The sequence below is a fragment of the Chlamydotis macqueenii genome, chromosome 2 (assembly GCF_036417535.1).
Source record: "Chlamydotis macqueenii isolate bChlMac1 chromosome 2, bChlMac1.mat, whole genome shotgun sequence".
NCBI lineage: Eukaryota > Metazoa > Chordata > Aves > Otidiformes > Otididae > Chlamydotis > Chlamydotis macqueenii.
Window position 1 is genome coordinate 71,189,768 of NC_141557.1, and position 18,891 is coordinate 71,208,658.

Genomic DNA, 18,891 nt, shown 5'->3' on the forward strand with positions numbered 1-18,891 from the left:
GGTGTATAAAGCATAGCAAGAGGTAAAGGTCCTGCAGTAGTGACGCATATAAGGGCTAGATCCAGAGCCCACTGAAGTCATTCTCTGAAGATAATTCTAGTCTTACCCCAGAACAGAGCAAGCTTTAAACAGTGGGGATGAACTGTTGTTTTTTTTTTTCCTTTTTCCAAACTGAATGTATTTCAAAGTGTTACTAAATTATAAGTAAGTTTTCCCATCAGCATTGCTATCTTTTTTTTTTTGGTTTTACTGAAAAAAAAAACCAGAATGCTTTATTGAAATATCAAAAAACGTATTCACTTACTCTTTAAATTAGTAAACTATATTTTCCATAAACTGTAAGAAAAAAAAAAAGTATTACATCCTGTAGTCCCTGCTGGAATGCTTAGTCTGTAACTAGAGTTATTTGACTATTGATTAATTTTCAGAAATACATTGACACAAAACTTTCTGTGAAAAAATCAATTCCCTTCTCTTCCATTCCTGAACTGGCATATTACATTTTTGCCTTTTTGCATGATTAACGTTGTTTTGAAAGCTTCAAGAATCAACAAACATACTCTTAAGTGAATACATCTGTATTTTAAATGTGTTCTATTATCTTACTTTTCTAGTCAATGTGCAAAATATGTTTCCCGTTGGATTTAATAGATGTGAGCTGTGTGGCTAGATAACATAGAAGGTCTCCTGATCTGACTGTGTCCTCACCATGAAACCAGATTCTCCTTGCAGGTTCAGGAATCTGGTGTATCTGGTAAGAGTTCCCTCCAAGACTCCACAAAGTGTGTTTCTTATTAGATTTTTTTTCCCCTTTTTTTGAAGTACCACTTTTTTGTCTATCCATCCTGGAAATATTTTGCATAACATTGCACAATACATAGCTGGTGCGACACATCTCCTCTCCATGTCTTTAGCCAGGATATAGCTTTACGCTCTCAAATTCCTCTGGCTTCCTTAAATGTTCAGCATATTCAGTGTATTGCAAGATCAAACCTTCAGTGGATATCCCCTGGGAAATAAAAAGAAAGATTCCTTCAAGCCAGCTAGCATCATATATATTCAATGAACACAAAGGGGATGAGACTGAGTGTAATTCAGCATTTGAGGGATTTTACTGCCATGATACTGCAAGGATTATGTTAGTTTGTGCTGAGAAACACTGCAGGATTTGTGAGGGCTAAATGTATGTGCTCTGTCAATGTAGGAATCTTCCCTTTAAGTGGTCACTGTCACAACAGTGGAAACTCCTGTTTCCTAACTCAGAATTAGAAACTGATTGCCAAACTGAATGAGCCTGGCCTGTACTAATCCTTCAACATGCTACAGTCTGGAGGAGAGGAAAGAAATATTTTACTGGCTGGATTCTTTTTTCTCCTCAACAGAGCTGATACTGTGTGCTTGAAACTTTGTGGAAGCATGGTCCCAGAAAAATGGAAAATGGATCAGTGGATGGGAATATGTCATAACCTGTAAAATCCATATATAAATGTTGCCAGCAACTTATATTACATCTGTGGTGTCTCTGCAACTTCTCATACTGTTCTAAAACTTATTACATATCTGTATGAGACTGTGTGTGCCTCTGAAGACTATCTAGAAAATAGTTACATCACAGTAAACGTGGAATTTTAATGTAGGAGCAGCAATCCATTCCAGGAGAAAGATGGGCAGAAGAGTAAGAGGAAAACCTGCTGAAAAGCACAGTTAAGCCCTTTGTGCTGTGGAAATGAATCTGGTTTTGGTGCTGGGGGCTGAGTTTGTGTTGATGCACAGAAGTAAAACAAGAGTATTCAGACAAGTGGAACATGATCTGATAAGCCTGGAAATGACTCTGCCAGGTTATCCAGCCTGAATGACATCCCTGTCTGTGTCCTTTCAACACATTTGATTTGAGCACAAGCTTCCCAGAGGAAGGCTTTTCCTGTGCTTTCTGTCCTGCTTCACTACTTCACAAACTCACTGATGGTGGAAGCAGTGCAGGTTTATGTGAGAGGAGAGATATACACTTTTCTTGAAGGGAGAATATTTCTTCTGGGTTTTTTGGGTTTGTGTTTTTTTGTTGGTTTTTTTTTTCCCCAGCATTGTAACCTGGCTGTCCTTTCAATACAGTACAAACTGAGCCTTTTCCTTACTTTCCTAGCTTAATATGGTAATGAAGTTGTGCCTTTCATTTATTAGATGCTTGAACTCTGTGTCCGTACTCTTTATCTGTATAAGAACAGATAAAACTAGAAATAGATCTACTTAATTTTTCCCATATGAAGAAGATGAAACTATTTCTATACACTTCCCAGAGTACAATTTCATTAAGGTCAATATCCATTGAATTAAACTTTTGCAAAATGTATATCCTTATTACATGAATAAAATGCCACAAGATTTCTGCCTGAAGATTCATAGATATGAATAATGTTCACTCAATACTGAATTTCACTAAATTGAATATAAAGATTTATATTTGAACTATAGTCTTCAATTTGCACTATTTATGCCCTAGCGGTTGCATGACTGCATTTATCAGAAAGGGGCTCTTCTTCTTGGGAGGTAGTTCTACTAAAGCTTGTGATCATTTGGCTCTTCATCAGTGAAATGAACTGAATCTCATTTTCTGTGTCTGTCTCTTCATATGTTTTCCTTTTTCATGTGCTTTAACTCTGGCAAAAAGAATACGTATTTCAATTCAGGATATGAATCATCTGCCCATGAATCAGCCAAATGCAGGCTCTGCACCTAGCACTGTCTTTAACATTTCTGCTAGACATGGTAGTTGTCCTATTCACAATATGCATGGCTTTTGGAGATCTTAAATGTTTTTACATGGAAAAGTAAATACTCCCCACTCTTGTTCTTTAAGCTTCGTAGTGTATCAGATTGTGTAGGTGTTTACTTTGGAGCAATCAGGCACATCGTAAGTGGGTGGGAGATCAGCAATCCTTAGATAGTCTTTAGACTATCAGATTTTTGACACCTTCAAAGCTCTTACTGTGTACCCATTACCACTGATGGAATGATATTGCCTTTGGAAGAGGGATCTTAAGTCTGAAAACTGCTGAAGCTCAGGAGAACTTGGATCAGGATGCAAAAGCGAACAAGCTGATTCAATTGGGCTATGGCAAAAAATGAAGATCGTCAATACAGTCTCATTAATGTGACCACTTATCCCTGAAAGAAACTTTATTGACTGATGCAATATGAGTTGCATTAATCAATTAACAAGTAGTGCTTTCATCGTAATAAGAAAGAACAGAATAGTCTTGAGTAGAAATGGCATGCTAGAATAGAAATAGCCACATAACCATCTCTTTGTTAAAACAGACCAGAGTAGATCTCTTCATAATTTTTCTAAAAATATGGTTTTGGTTTAAAATAACAAAAATGAAAATTAAAGGGAAAGAATCATTGGAAGCACTTTTTTTTTTTTGTCATGACTGATGCTCCTTCTGCAGCTGCAAGCACATTCATTTCTCCATAATCTCTAAAAGTGCAGAAGAAAGAGAGCCTTCAGGTGAAAGGTTACCTACATTTATAATGTCAGGCACTGAGACTGGTGAGGTAAAAGGTAAATGGTAATTTTATCATTAGCGTGCCTGACCCCTTGCCCTCACCATATCTCATAGGAGACGTTAAGAACGGCTCACCTGTCAAGATGCAAACACTTAAAGGTCAATGCGCACAGAAATCTTCAAGAGCTTACAACTGAATTGCTGACACCTTTTATTATCACCACTTAAATAAATGATTCAAGTAGCAAGACAAGGGTAAGATTGGTTTAATGTCAAGATTTACACGAGGAATTCTTGAAGAATTATTTTCTAAACTCTGACTGCATAGATATGATTTTTTAATTCTGGAAGTGTGTAAACAATGAGATGGATTTCACATCATTTGATGAGTTTAAATATATATTCCTCTCTTGCAAGACTTCCCAGCACTGCACAAGGAGGAAGTTTTGCTTTCATTGGAGCAGTGAATAGAGATTCCTGGATCCACTATCATCCCAGTGTACAACATTAGAAAAACAATTTGATCTCTGTGCATGAGAAGTGGGTAGTTATAATCTAAGAGGATGGGAGGAAATCTTGCAACAGAAACACAATTTTTTTAAAACACTTGCTACACTTCATTGTTACTTGAATGAAGTAACTGGATAAAGATCCTTTCCTATTTTTTCAAGTTGTTTTCCCATTGAAAATCTCTGAAGTGTGAACACATCAGCACCAGGGTTTGGAAGAGCACCAGGGTTCACTCATGCATGCTCTGTCTACAGGATCAACAAGTGTAATTCTAAGGGGTGAGTGTAATTTACTCCCAACACTATGTACCACACCTCCTGCTGTTACTAAAAGGGCTAGTCAGGTATACAGGACCCCTGAGCATGATGCACTTAGAGCAGATGCTGTGTAATACTAAAGCAATACTTTTGTATTTCTACTGTAATGGACAGTCAAACAGCAATGGTGCGTGTTAATCAGGGCAGAGAAATGGATCCTTCTCTGATTCTGTGCTCATCAGATGCTAAGTCAGTCAGTCATTTCTGAGTGAGGGTACCTCAGTTTTAGGGAGCTCTCACAGCAATACAGAGAAGGAATGTGAAGCAGAATGGAGGAAGATGACTTATGTCACCTGAGAAGCAAACCTCCCTCCTTTGTGTTGAACAGGTTCATGATCTCATGGCTCTGTAAGATCTCCTGGAATTGTTGTTACATGGCTTGATATTTCCAGTGAGACCATAACAAACCTTGTGCAAGTGAGTTGCCCTGAAGGGAGAAGGCACGTTCTTTTTGGGAGACTGTTGATGGTGAAGCGAGAGGGAGCAGGGTCAGTTTGGCACCGATGTGTGGTTAGGGCTTGATGTTGCTTGAATGGTCAGTGGTTTGAGATTAGCGTACGTGTTACAGCTGTCTTACATAGACAGTTATAATTCTTGATCAGTAGAGGATACCCTGAGCATCCACCCCTATAAAGTAGCAGTATTTTTAGTTTTACAAGTACCAACAAGGTAACTGATTATTAGCATGTGATGAGGCCCTCCTGCACCTTTTGTGCCCTGCCCCCCCAGTGATTTCTATTCTCATTAATGTACTGTCCTCTGCCTTGTCTCCATCTACTCCATCTGCCCTCAGAAATAATATATTCACTTCCTTTGACTTAGTGACTTTCAAATTTACTTCTCGAGGTAATGTTCCACATACTTTCCCCATGCATTTTATGAAACTTCTTCCTGAAACAGTTGCATACCACTGAAGCTATGAAATGAAAAGCTTAATTTCTCCTTCCCTTTTTCACCTGTAACACTAGCACACTATGGTGCTTGCATTTTAATCCTTCATTATTTTGTTTCTGGCATCTTATTGATGTGCTGCGTAAAGAAGTAAGGCAGTCATAAAAAAAAGTTTAAGTGAGAAAAAAGAAAAAAAGGTGGGTGCCCAAAGAATGCTTAGGTTCCCTTCATATTTAAAGAAACAGTGATCATAACCAGGAAATGGAGTGAAAGTACAAACAGTGTATATGAAAAATGAATTTTTCATAGAAGCTCCTGTTATTCAGGTGCTTTGTTAGGAACAACAGCAGGTGAGCCACACAACCCTATCTGTTTGCACCACAGCAATACTTACAGAGAATTAAGGCAATGCTACAGGAGGGTGCACCTACTGAGCGCAAAACTCAGGACAGACATCTCTTCCGCTTCTGCTTTTGAGCAAATCTCTTACTGTTTTTTTCCTACAATGTTCTACAATAAGAGATTTGGTCATGAGTGACTTTTCTTTTTATTCATTGCTACAATGTAATTCTATTCAAAAACATATCAGTAAATGTTATTGCAAAGCTGCAATCTCAGTTTGGCTTTCACATTTATAAAATGAGAGAGAATGTTGCACCTGCAGAGAGCTGCTAGGTACACAGCTGAAATGCAATTTAAGACAGCATTTTTATATTCTTTATTAATAATAATTATTAATTATTATTGTCATTTTTACTAACTGTGAAGCTCAAGGACACTAGAGATCACTAAGTATTTAATTTCTAGTGAAATGCAGTATTTAATATTTATTTGTTATCCTCTGCTGAAACTGCCTACTGTCTGAAAGTAGTCATTTCAGGAGGGAAAAGAAATGACTATCTATCAAAGTTTTTGGAATTGCAAAAAGTCCTCAATAGAAATGGGAATGGACTCCAAATTACATAGGAAGGTTCATCTAGGCTATGAATGATCTCGAACCTTGACTGGCAACATAAGACAGCAGATTCTTCAGCTTATTGAAAAGCATCTGCTTTTCCAATAATTCTGCATCCTTGGCTAGTGTCCCTGCTAGGATATTTCCCATCATTGATGCCTGCAGGTCCATCAGTGGAAGATAAAAAGCAATGAGAGCACTAGGTTCACGTAGTCCTGGTATCCTTAGTGACACAGCATGTAATATTGTTAGAATTCTGCATGACAAGATGCCTAAAACCTCAGTGATCAGTAGCACCTTCTCCACAGGAGCACCTGACTGCACAGACAGAGCATAAGCATACACTCACATGCTAGAAAGATCAGAGATTTCACTAGAGCAGACCTCGACAAGGGGGCCTACAAGAAAGATGGGGAGAGGCTGTTCAGTAGGGCCTGTTGTGACGGGATGAGGGGCAATGGTTTTAAAATAGAGGGAGGTAGATTTAGATTGGATATTAGGAAAAAAATTTTTTACAATGCGAGTTGTAGAACACTGGAACAGGTTGCCCAGAGAGGTGGTGGATGCTCCGTCCCTGGAAACATTCAAGGCCAGGCTGGATGAGGCTCTGAGCAACCTGATCTAGTCAACGGTGTCCCTGCTCCTTGCAGGGGTGTTGGACTAGATGACCTTTGAAGGTCCCTTCCAACTCTAACCATTCTATGATTCTATGATTTAACTATGACTAACTTTACACAAGCAAGTTATCTCGGTGAGACTTAAACTGACACTTAAGCACTTAGCTGAGTCAAGGATGTGATGAGTGAAGTGCTGGAATTACACTTGCCATTTCATAAAAGGAACCATATAAAAATATATACTTTCAGAGGCAACTACAGCTTCCTACCTGCAGAGCTGCTTTTATGGAATTTAATACATAGAAAAAAACTGTACCAAACGCAATTGGTTTTGCCTTGCATTGATCTTGTGCATCAAAAACTTCTGTACTATCTGAATTTTAATGATGTGTTATTAAGATATTGTAAAATGGTTTATAACCATTGTAAAAATATTTTCACTTTTTTACCTTCCTCACCTGAGGAAGACACCTGGTGGTAATAAAATTATTTTTATTACATGCCTTTCAGGACACAAGACAAATAAAACACTTTCTTTTTTATGTAAGTATTATACAACTGTGCTTAAGCAAAACATCTGTTATGCCTCACTGAAATCAAACAGCCACCTTTTCACATTGGTTAGTCGTTTTTCTTGTTTGTTTGTTTTGAATTATTTATTTTCCATACCGTCAGAAGCATGCAAAGAGTAACCAACAAGTGAGATCAAACTAGAAAACTCTCTAAAAGCTCAAAGCAATAGAGGCTTCCTTGTTTGCTTACCATGCAAAATTATTTCTTTTTGGATTACAGTGGTCCCTATTTGAAATATGATTGTGAACATGTGCAGAACATGCCACTACCTCTGACTGGTTTCTTGCACATGTGGAAATAGACTCTACTCAATATGGAAAGTTGCATCAAGTTGCTGCTACTGTCTGGATGTTGACATGTTAGATAATAAAGACAAGAGATTCTCAATTTGTAATACAGTACTGCTGATGGTACACCAGCTACTTACAGATTAAATGTAGTAAAATACATCCAACTCACCACCTTTTCCCTGGAGAGAAGGACAACAGATCCACTTGCACCTCTCCACAGCTGGAAGAAGGCAGAGCTGCCGAGGGGCATGCTCACTTTTATATCTGTTGATACTTACTGCCATAACCTCCATCATGGTATAAAACATATCTCATTCTGTATGCACAAGGAAATAAAGTTAAGAAAACTTTGGACTGAGTATTCTGAAACATTCTTCACTTGAGGGACTTGATATTCCATTTCAGGATCAAACCCCTCTTTCTTTCTCTATATACCCATAGGCTAATATAGAGTGGGTACAGATCACAGGTATCTTGATGTGGAACTATCTGATGCTTACTTTTCATCAATGGAGGTGCAAAACCAACAGTGCAAAGGAATGGAGCATTTGGTCCCAGCACTTCAGGATAATGTTTGTTCTTAAATGTGGTTACAAGGCTTTCAAGTATCTCTTTCCTCCATGCTTCTGCCTCCACACAACGCACTTCCTTGTGCACGTTTGTGGAATGAGACCTCAGTGCAGTGGAGGAGACAGACAGTGAGACTAATTTATTCTAATATCTCCTAACACACACCAATTTTTCTTTGTTGTTTTGTTTCTTAATAATCTCCAAGTGCAAAATATGTAGGAAGCCACGCGTAAATTCTGGTTATAGTGTCATCCCCTAAGAAACAAACACAGGCAGGAGCATTTTTATGAGAGAAAAAAAAAGAACATCCAATTTTCCACTACAAAACAGGTGCATTCAGATTTTCAAAGTACATCGCACTTGTCTCTCTTGTTTATTTAATCCTAATTTATTGGATCAAGACAAAGAATAGTACAGTTTGGTTTTCTGGCATGTTCATGTCCACAGCAAAAAGAAGGTCATTGCATTTGGGTACTAATCTACCAGTGCAGTAAGCCGTGATTAAAATGTCTCGGTAATGTTCTCAAAAAAGCATTACAACTGCTTGAATCCATATCCATCCATGGCCAGAGAAGAGAGGATGCTAGTCTTGTTTGGTTAAATAGATATAAACTTATTCCCCAGTCAGTCAGCCAGAGCAGCAGCCTGGCATTTCAGTGAGCTAAATAAAAAGATTGCCTGGGGTCAGGATAAAAGCAAAGGTACGCAGGGCTATGAAATAGTTTTCACTGTTATCATTTCACTTCAGAGGACCCAATAGAGCTCTCACTAGGGATCATGAGTGACCTCAGCTCTCCCTATAAGTTTCTTGTGCCTCTAAATGTATTATAATGTTCATTAAGAAAGTGAAGGGTTAAACAAGGAGGATAATTGGGGGTGGGGGCAGTGGGGTGGCTTTCTGTTATGTTCTAATTCTGTCAACGAGTCTGAGCTTTGGACAGATAAGCAGGGAGGGATGGAGTCCTTAGAATAAAGTGAAGTGAAGGTACAATGCAAAAAAAATATCTCTGTTCAACTTCTGGGTGAAGTTCTGTGTGCCTGAGCCATGCTTCTCCTGCTGCCGTGGCTTCTCGGGTTTTTTTTTTTCATAATCGTCCCCGTTATGAGTCGTTGCTCACAAAGGTGGAAAACACGGAGGGCTCTAATGATGCATTATCACAGGTCAGAGAATGAACCACATAAATCTCCCTGGCATTTGCTTCCACACAATACTTCTAAAAGGACAGCAGCATCCCTTAAAGATGTAGCTTTTCCCTAGCCACAGACAGCTCAACGAGGCACCATACCTGTGGGCTTTTGCCAGGATAATCACCTTTTCCTCTCGCTGCTCCTTGGACAGCTCCGACCTTGTCTGCTTTTCTTCAGTCTGCCATGTTTTCTGTAATGAAGACTAGAATTCAATTGTACATCTGGGACTAATAGCTTTTAAACCTAAATTATTTCTCAGCTGCAATTACAGTCAGGTTGTCATAAACATGCAAGCAGTGCAGCACAGAGAGGAGAGATGCCTCCACTGTAAAAGCCATTTTGAAAGCAAAACTTCAGTCTAATTTGAAGATGTTATCATTGTTATAGTTGGAGACTGATAGAGCTGTCTTTGAAGACCACGTCAGTTCTGCAATTGGCTTGGTTTAAATCAACAGAAAAGAATCCTGGATTGTACAGAGGAGTGAGAGTAAGACTATGTATAAAATGTCAGGAAGCAATGGCAGTTGTGTTATTGTCATGACAGTATGACGGCAGTTCAGTGAAGCAATGATGAATTTTTCATAATGCCAATGAAAACAAAGACTTTCAAAGAAATAATAGGGTTTACAATATACTACACAAACAATTACCAAGGATAGGATAGGGTAGAATAGAATAGAATAGAATAGAATAGAATAGAATAGAATAGAATAGAATAGAATAGAATATGGAATCGTAGAATATATACACCAAGAAGAATCTACTTTTTTAAACAAAGACCATTGTACAGGTTCTTTGCTGTTGTAAATGGAATAGCAACACCACTGAAGTCAATGCGCTATCTTAGACCATCTGAGTATCAGAGATTTTCAGCTCAATTTATGACTTGCTTTGTATGTAGACATTACACTACTGTTGGCTGTATGGAAGATACCAACATTCTCATTTTGTAGGAATCTAAATCCCTTTTCCTTGCACTCTGCATTGGAATGACAGCTGTACATGGGAAGACAATGGTGAATTGGGCACTAGATGAACACTTGTGATATTGCCAAGATAGTCACAGTCATTCATAGGGCAGCACTGGCCATACAGGACCAAGTGCAATACTGGCAGTTCTTATTGGTTTTGAGTCACCCATTGTTACATGTTTGTATTGTAATACATAATCAGATGTAATGTAACAGGAAACCCATTTCCCTGCAAAGCAAAAGTCAATGCAACCAGCAATGGCCCCCAGTATGCTACCCATCCTGTTATTCTAACTGGACTCACAATACACTTGGATTGTATGCTTAGGGAATATGGCTTGTGCAGACTTTCTTCCTCTCTTTCCTGACAAGGATCCTACAATCCTTGTGGGTGTTCCGGCTGACCTTAACAAAATCATTTTCCCTTTCTCCATTTCTTTCTGATTATTTGACTGCTTAACTGCTTACTAGAAGGACTAGTAAATGGGAGCCAAAAGCCATACAAAGTAGTACATTTGCAGGCAAAGGTTGTTCTAAATATGTTGGTTTGTGTATCTGGGGCAGATATGAATTCCACAACACGACACAAAGACATAGTGGAAGTGGGTGTCATTATTTCTACTGTTCTCAGAACCATTTTTTTTCAGAATTAAATCCCATTTATTTTGCACAAAGCTAATGTATTTATTTTTCTCTTGATTCATCTGTGTTTCATGCTGCTTCCTGAAGAACAGTTTTGCAGCTGTTAGCATAAGCAGGATCTTTCCTTCTATTTCCAGACTAAAGATTGCACATATTTCTTTTCTAGGCATTCTCAGAACTGCATGTTTTCTCATCATGACGCCTCTAAACTGACTAGCAATCATTTTCCATCGAGCTAAATTTTTCCTTATGATAAAAAAAAAAATCTAAATCACAAAACCATTTATGGCTGTGTTCTTCAATCTACTTATTTTACATTCTCTTCCGTGAACATTCAGATTTGGTGATCAAAGGCTCTTAACTGGTCCTTTGTTAAAATAAAACTCTTTGGATTTTGGCCTTTAACTTCCTTTATATTGCACTCACAGGATTATCTTTCTTTTAGTCCTACAGTATTATAAAGCCCATTGCATTTATTTAGTTCCAAAGCAGAACAGAAATCTCTTTTTCAGACTCTTGTTCCTTCATACAATGCCAATGGGAATGAAGCTGTTCTGTAGACCCTAAAATGCTGATCATATTGTCTTTTTCATAAACAGCTATGAGATATTTGGTGTGAAATAATAATAATAATAATAATAATAATAGTTGTTGTAGTAGTAGTAGTAGTAGTAGTAGTAGTAATTGGCATTGCACAATGCAAATCTCTCCCTGCAGAGTAGCAGATTTTGCTAACCAGTATTTCATGACAGCTGCATCTTACTTCCTATGAACACAGCAAGGGAGAACAACACAACTGAGAGAAGAAGCCTTTGCACAATGAATTTAAAGTACATACACAATGAAGTTAAGTGTATACCATCATCAGCAAATGTTTGTGAATCTGAAAACAGACACAAAGCAGACATATGGAATTCTACATCCACCAATAAAGATGGTAACACAGCTGACTCCATGGATAAGAACAACATCTGCTGAGGACCCTCCAGTGATGAACATCAAGCTAATGATATTTATCTGCCGAGAACTTGGAGTGAGAACCAGATTAGAGAAAGCACAAGAAAATGAGTCTTTGTGCACACAGTTGCTTCCAAAGCATTTTGATTAATGCTTCTCCTAATGAAGATCTAGGATAATTTCAAAATCAAGGAATCTCCAGAATGTAACAAATGAATCAAAACAAACAAACAAAAAAATATTTTCCCAATGACGAACAAGTTACCAGGTAAGAAATAAGGAAATAAAATTTGCTTCATCTCTGATAAGACTGTAAAACTATGATTGCTAAAGTTGCATCTAACTCTCCTATTCAGCTGTACCAACTCTGAAAGAGCACTGCTTTCAGCTTTCATTGCCTGCATTCTTTTTATCCCTGTCATCATGTTGTCACTAGGTTTATCACAAATATGGTGCAACCAACCAACCTGCCACCCAGAAATACTAAAGTGCTGATCATACAAGTGTTTTCTGTGACTGTAGGTATAACTGATAATGAAATGATGCTTCGTACAATAATGTGCTTTGTATAATAAAAGTGTCACCAGACATTTTATTATTGACTCCAATGCCTATCAGTAATGGGAAGATTAATGTAATATAAAAGAATGTACCTAGGCCACTTTTTTTTACTTAACAAGACTGATGCTTAGCTCAGCTGTGTGTTAAGTATGTGCTTAACATGATGTGTGAAACTCATCTAATTCAAGTTCTGTTCAAGAACTTTTGCAAAATCAGGACTTGAATACGACAGCCTGTCTTTTTAGGCAAAATGAACAAAGACTTGACAACAATTTAGGGAGTTGTTATCCTGCCATTCCTACAAATTAATCTCATCAAAATACTTCACTCATTTACTATCTTTTCTTTTGCATTAATTTACTTACAGACCTGTTATTTTGGCAACCTCCTCTGGATTACTGAGGCGCAGGTAAGAGTACATAGAATGGAAATACGCTGCAATTAAAAGGTAAGGGTTTGAAGACTGGAGCTTTCCCTTCTTGTTTGCTAGGAAGCATCAGACACATTGTCATTGTTTCATAAATAAGAAATTAATGGCATAAACACCAACACTGTCTTCCAACAGTTAAGAATCATCCTTGGCATGCAACATAAAACATGCAGTATAGTTCAAGGTGCAACAGTGCCTCTTTGATTCATGATACTTATCTCCACAAAATATATCTGTCTGTCATGTTTGTGCTACGTAAATGGAGCCACTTCAGTGTGCAGCTATCAAATGTAATTTAACTGGAACAGCATTGCTTCACAAGTAATTGTGCTATATATTAGGTGAGGTCCTGAAAGAGAACAGTACAGCTTTTATATGAGCACATGTCAGGAATGAACAGTACAATCAGCTGAGTCAGTAATCAATGGTTGACTACAAAATACGTATGTCCGGGAATCAAATAAATTGATTTATTTTCAGAAATCATATCTTATGTTGAATGTAGTGTTTATCAGTATTAATCTTCAATACTGGCTGCCAGTGGGGCTGTAAGTTATTCATTTGTGCAAGCTCCCTGATTGATGTTGTTCGTACAAACTTCTATTCTCAAAGCAATATCTATATGGAAAAAACATTTCACCATGATTAAGAGAATTATTGATGTTTTCATTGTTAGACAGTAACATCTTGTCTAGGATTCACAAATAGTATCAGATTCAGTAGCTTCAAGTTTTGGATGCTTGTGGCGGTATTTTGGATTCAAATCAGAGGATGAGACTCCAGGCAAAGCATAAAGCTTGCAGCACAGAGAAGCAGGAGATTCAGATAGAATTAATACAACTTTATGCTTTCACAGCTCTGCTTAGGGTCAAACCTTGACAGTTGCCGGTATGAAATCCAAGCTGAGGTATTCAGAAACACTGTCCACATCCAGAGAAACATCCACATAGAGGAACAGTCACCTCTGACCTGCTCACAGTGCCCTCCTCTGCCGGCCCATTCATGCCCCCACCACAAAACTAGAAAGTGTGGAGGGGGAACTAAAACACTACTTGGAGTGTTTTAATTCTTACATTATGGACATTCTCCATATGCCAGATAAGAAGCTTTTACGTCTCACTCATCTAAAGAAAATAAAGCAAAAGAGGGCATTCCTATTTATTTTTCTGTCTTTAAATCTACTTTCGTATCCTAACCACCTACCCTGCTTATTTTTCTAGACAATTTAAAAATTTCCTTTACAATATTTTAGCTTTCTTTCCTACAAATCAGCTTTAGTTCTGCATCATTTTTTATCTATATCTGTGTTTCCTTCACATATTTAGCAATAAACATATATTACTGAAGGAAGCGTGTTGTTGGTTTTAAGGGATATTTGTTTGAGTGAATATTGGGTTTTTATTGAATGTCAAGAGGAGAGAAACTGGGCAGGTTTTTTTCATTTAAATATACTCACAGTTTGGACTAAAGTGTGAGGTCTGACTGACCTGGTCAAATACTAGGATCCACAGGAAATTTAAAATAACATCAGTCATAATTCCTTCCTTTTAGCCAGATAGTACACCTCTGAGTTACATATTTTAGCTTCCCAAGGGTTAATTATTTTAGCTTGGTAGTCTAATTCTGAATATCAACCCTAGGTTTAAACCCTGGAGTGTGGATCTGAGAAATTGTCTTCTGCTAATCCAGCTCCCCAGAGGCATTTTAGGTGATTACAGTCATTCTTGCTGTAATTTATATAATTATAGAAAATCTGATTTTTTTTTGGTTGTCTTTTTTTTTCTCCATTTGTCTCCTGTTGCCTGGCCTGAAATAGAAGTTAGAAATTTCTTTTACGCTGCTAGATATGTAAGTGTATATATTTTCCCTAAGCTGTTGTACTGATCATGGGATGTTTTGGCAATTATTTACCAGGTGATTAGAAAAAAATATATATTTTTATTAGAATTACTAGAAATTAGAATTAGAAAATTATATATAAAAATTAGAAAAATATACCTATGTTGAACTACTCATGCAGGTGTACGTGAGAGTCAAGATAAGGGAATGAAACAGCATAACATGCATCATCACCCTTGTAAAAGTGTGGCATATTAAGGGATACCACCGTGTGGAGGCTACAGTCAGTGAATGCATTGCAATAAACCCTTACTGGACTGGTTTGAATTGGAACTTGCGTATGGCTTAACAGAGGATTAAGAGTGCAGTATGCAATTCCTTTCCACTCCTGGGGAAACAAGCGCTGTGGGGGGAGGTCTTATTTTGTATTATGCCAATTGATAAAGTTAAAAAGAATACAAGCTTTCAGGCTTATGAATTGTTTCACCAAATTAACTTATATCCTCACATTATCACTATTTCAAAAAACCTAGTAGGTCATATCTGAACCTGAGTAGAGGGAAAGGCTTTAAATATTTTCTGAGATGAGAAGCAAGAGGAATTAAGTGTTTACAGATCCTTGCTTGCTCACATAACTCCTGAAACAGGTCATTGTGCAGGAACAGTTATTAGTGCCAGGGTCCTGGGAGCACTAACAGGTCCTAATGGCCTTGACCAGCCTCATTGGGGTCCCTCCATCCCGCACTCCACCCACGTCATCGATGATCTTCCTCTACCATCTTTCCTTCTTGGGGCTGTGTAGGAGCAGGGTAATATCTTCCCTTCCAGAGAGCACCAGACTTAATGCATGCACATGGGCCAACTGATGGAGGATGGAAGTCTGACACCTGCACCCTCCCTGCCTCTGGAGCCAGTATTATGGCTGTCTGGAAGGGCTGGAAACTATAGCATAGGGGAGCAGAAGAGCATTTCATTCATGATGGAAGAAAATCTGGGGTCTTGGATGACTCTGAAATTTCCCTCTTGTTATTTTTTTTTTCTGTCTGTATCCAGAAGAACCTATTTTGCATGGCCCAAGCTGCCATGACTTGTCTAACCTCTCCTCATAGCTCTGCATCCTCATTTCAGACCATCTTCCTTTCATAAAGCAGTGCATGTAAATAGGTAATGTCCTGGGATTTCTAGGAGGTGTCCAGTTTGATACACAAGCTATGCCAAGTCTTGAAGAGGTTGTATAAAAAAAAAAACAAACAACAAAACAAAAAAAAAAGCTGAGGTCTACAGCAAACAAAGTTGGATTCAAAATCCTTGGCAAAGCACAGAGACAACAACCGTGCAGACCTCAGAAAATAACAGATTAACAACAATTAATTTGCATTCCTTTTTAACAACCTTAGCAAAGAGATAATACAGCAGAGCCATGAAGTGTCGTTTATCCTCTTTTGTTAAGGGTGTGCTATAGAGGGAAGGAGCACAATGGCAATAAGGGGACATAGAAGCCTATATTCAGCATTGTATGAATAGACAGTGATTTAATCAATGCTAAAAAAAAATGAAAAATATATGTATTTTTAGTATGGCTTCAAATGTTGGAAGGGGAAGGGAAGTATCTTATTTCAATTTGAAGAATTTATTCTAGTGACGTGTATCAATTTTCCTTGAGAAGGATGTTGTAGGTTCATAGAACTGGAACAATTTTATTCTGCTTCTCTTGTGCACCACAGAATGCCTGGATTGGAAAAGATCCCAGTTCAAATCTCAGCTCTCCTGGGAAGGGCTCTTAATATCCCTCTGAGTATTCAGAGGAGGCTTTATCTCCTGCCGAAATGCTTCCACTTCTTGTGAAACACTTAAATGCTCACTAAAGCACATCAAGCAGAGTGTGAGAATGACCTGATAGCTGCTCCCCAGGACACCCTCCCAATAAGTGAAATTGATTGCAATAAATAGATAGATAGATAGATAGATAGAAGCCATCTCCTTTCTGCTGTGCTGTTTAGCTCCAAGGATGCAGGCGGGACTTTAGTCTCCAGCTCTGAAAGCACAGGATCTGAGAAAAGAAGGGAAGGGGAAGAGAAAAGCAACTTCACACAAATATCTTTTGCTCTCCATCTAATCTATCCAAAATCCTTCTGAAGAAAAGAGATAATATTTTTGGTGGGAGCTAGATCAGATCCTCAGAAGTGAACAGATCCTCAGAAGTGAAGACATGGTGAAACTGGGAATTTTGCCCTGGGAAGGAACTCGTGTCTGTAATTCTCCCCTGCACTCAGCTTTACGGCAGTGAAACGCCAACCACGGTGGCCCTGTTAGCATAACACGAGTCCTGTAGTGATTTAGTTACTTAAAAGAATCATAATTCAACAAAAAAATTATAGTGCCTGCTTTAATGTTAGACTTCATGGTGTTTGATTCACAGTATTTTGTATTTATCAGTAATTAATTAATACCATGGCAAACAAAGTAACTAACATAGCTTTAAGCCACTAGATTCCTTTGGGTTTCCTCCCACACTGCCACCCCAACAAAGAACAGTTGAATGAAATATTTAATATATTTTTCATCAGCAAATATTATTCCTCAGTGATGTGCTTGTATTGAGGAGCAGATAATAAACTGTGTTCCAAACAATATTTATTTGTAGAGGTTCACCACCGCTTAATTTGCATAAATACTTATGACTTATATTTCTTGCCGTCTCCTTTCTCTCTCTCCCTTACAGCTTTATTTTTATTACAAGTTTTTAGGTCTGTTATTAGTAGTAAAATACTATTAACCAGATATTTAGTTGGTATCGACTGGATCTGGCCCTATAAGCTCTACTTGTCCCATTAAAAAATAGAGAGTGTGTGACTGAAAAGCAGAAGAAAAGTAATCACTGTTAAATCATCAAGTAGGTTATTGCCTTTCTCACTCATCCTCACTCCACCTCACTCCCATATACTAAAAAAAAATCAAGACAAGCAAGGTTTTCAAATCATATATTCCTTCAGCAATAATAAGCTGGTTGATGCTTAAAGCCTCTCACCAACCTTAATCCCCTAAATCCCTTGCATGCCATAGCAAATTGAAATCCAGTTGGGGCTGTCCAGCCTTGTAAAGACAAACCATCCTTCATCAAAGAGGTGTCTGTATTGATAAATTACTCCCTTCATACGCATGACACTACCTCTAAAAGTGATTTGTGTACATTAAGGCAGCAGAAAAAGATGAAACTAAAAACCCTTAAGAGTAAACTAAGACAAAGAATAAAAAAGATTACTTGGAGCAGTCAACTAGCTTTTTACAGAATGAAATTTGGGGAAGAATCATTCATTGCAGTCTCTGTAAAACACAAGTCCTGCATATAGGCACAGCAGATATGACTTACCATGGATGTAAAACCCACTGTGGAATTGCTCAGGTGTGCTTGCAAAGCTGTTGAGAGGATGGAGTTCAGGAGGGCAAAATACTGAGCAAATGGAATGAATTCTTCTGTTGTCTGATTGAAAGCAAACATATTACAACATTAACAAGTATTTTGATTCCCGCTGTTCTAGTGCAGCTGGGATGAAATCTTAAGACGTTGTTGTGGTTTATTCAATGCACAAGTTCATTTTTCTCCTAGGGAAGCAGAACTCCAGCTGCTGCTGTTGCTGCTGTCTTCCAGTGTGAAGCTGCTTGTCCTGAGTGGCTATTCTTCATCACTTTTTGCAAGGCTCCTAATACAACACATTTTGAGGAAGGTTTGCTCCTGTCACAGATTCTCACAGCAACTGCTGCTTAGGATGTAGAATGCTCTGCTGCTCCTGGTACTTCAGGTGTCTCTATGCTTTTGTGAATAAGAAGTCTAAAGGAACAAAAGATAAAGGAAAGTGAATACATGATAAAGTAGAGGATGAACAGGGACTGGGCAGTAGGATGGGAAAGAGACAAATATAAGCAGCATTAGGGAGTCGGTACAGTAACACATTTAAGAATATCCAATTAAATGTATGCAGATGATTAAGTGATTTGTTGAATCAAAACCTGAAGCTTAAAACTTCATTGCACACCTCAGCTGTTTCACTGAGCATTACTGAAAACAGAAGTAACTAG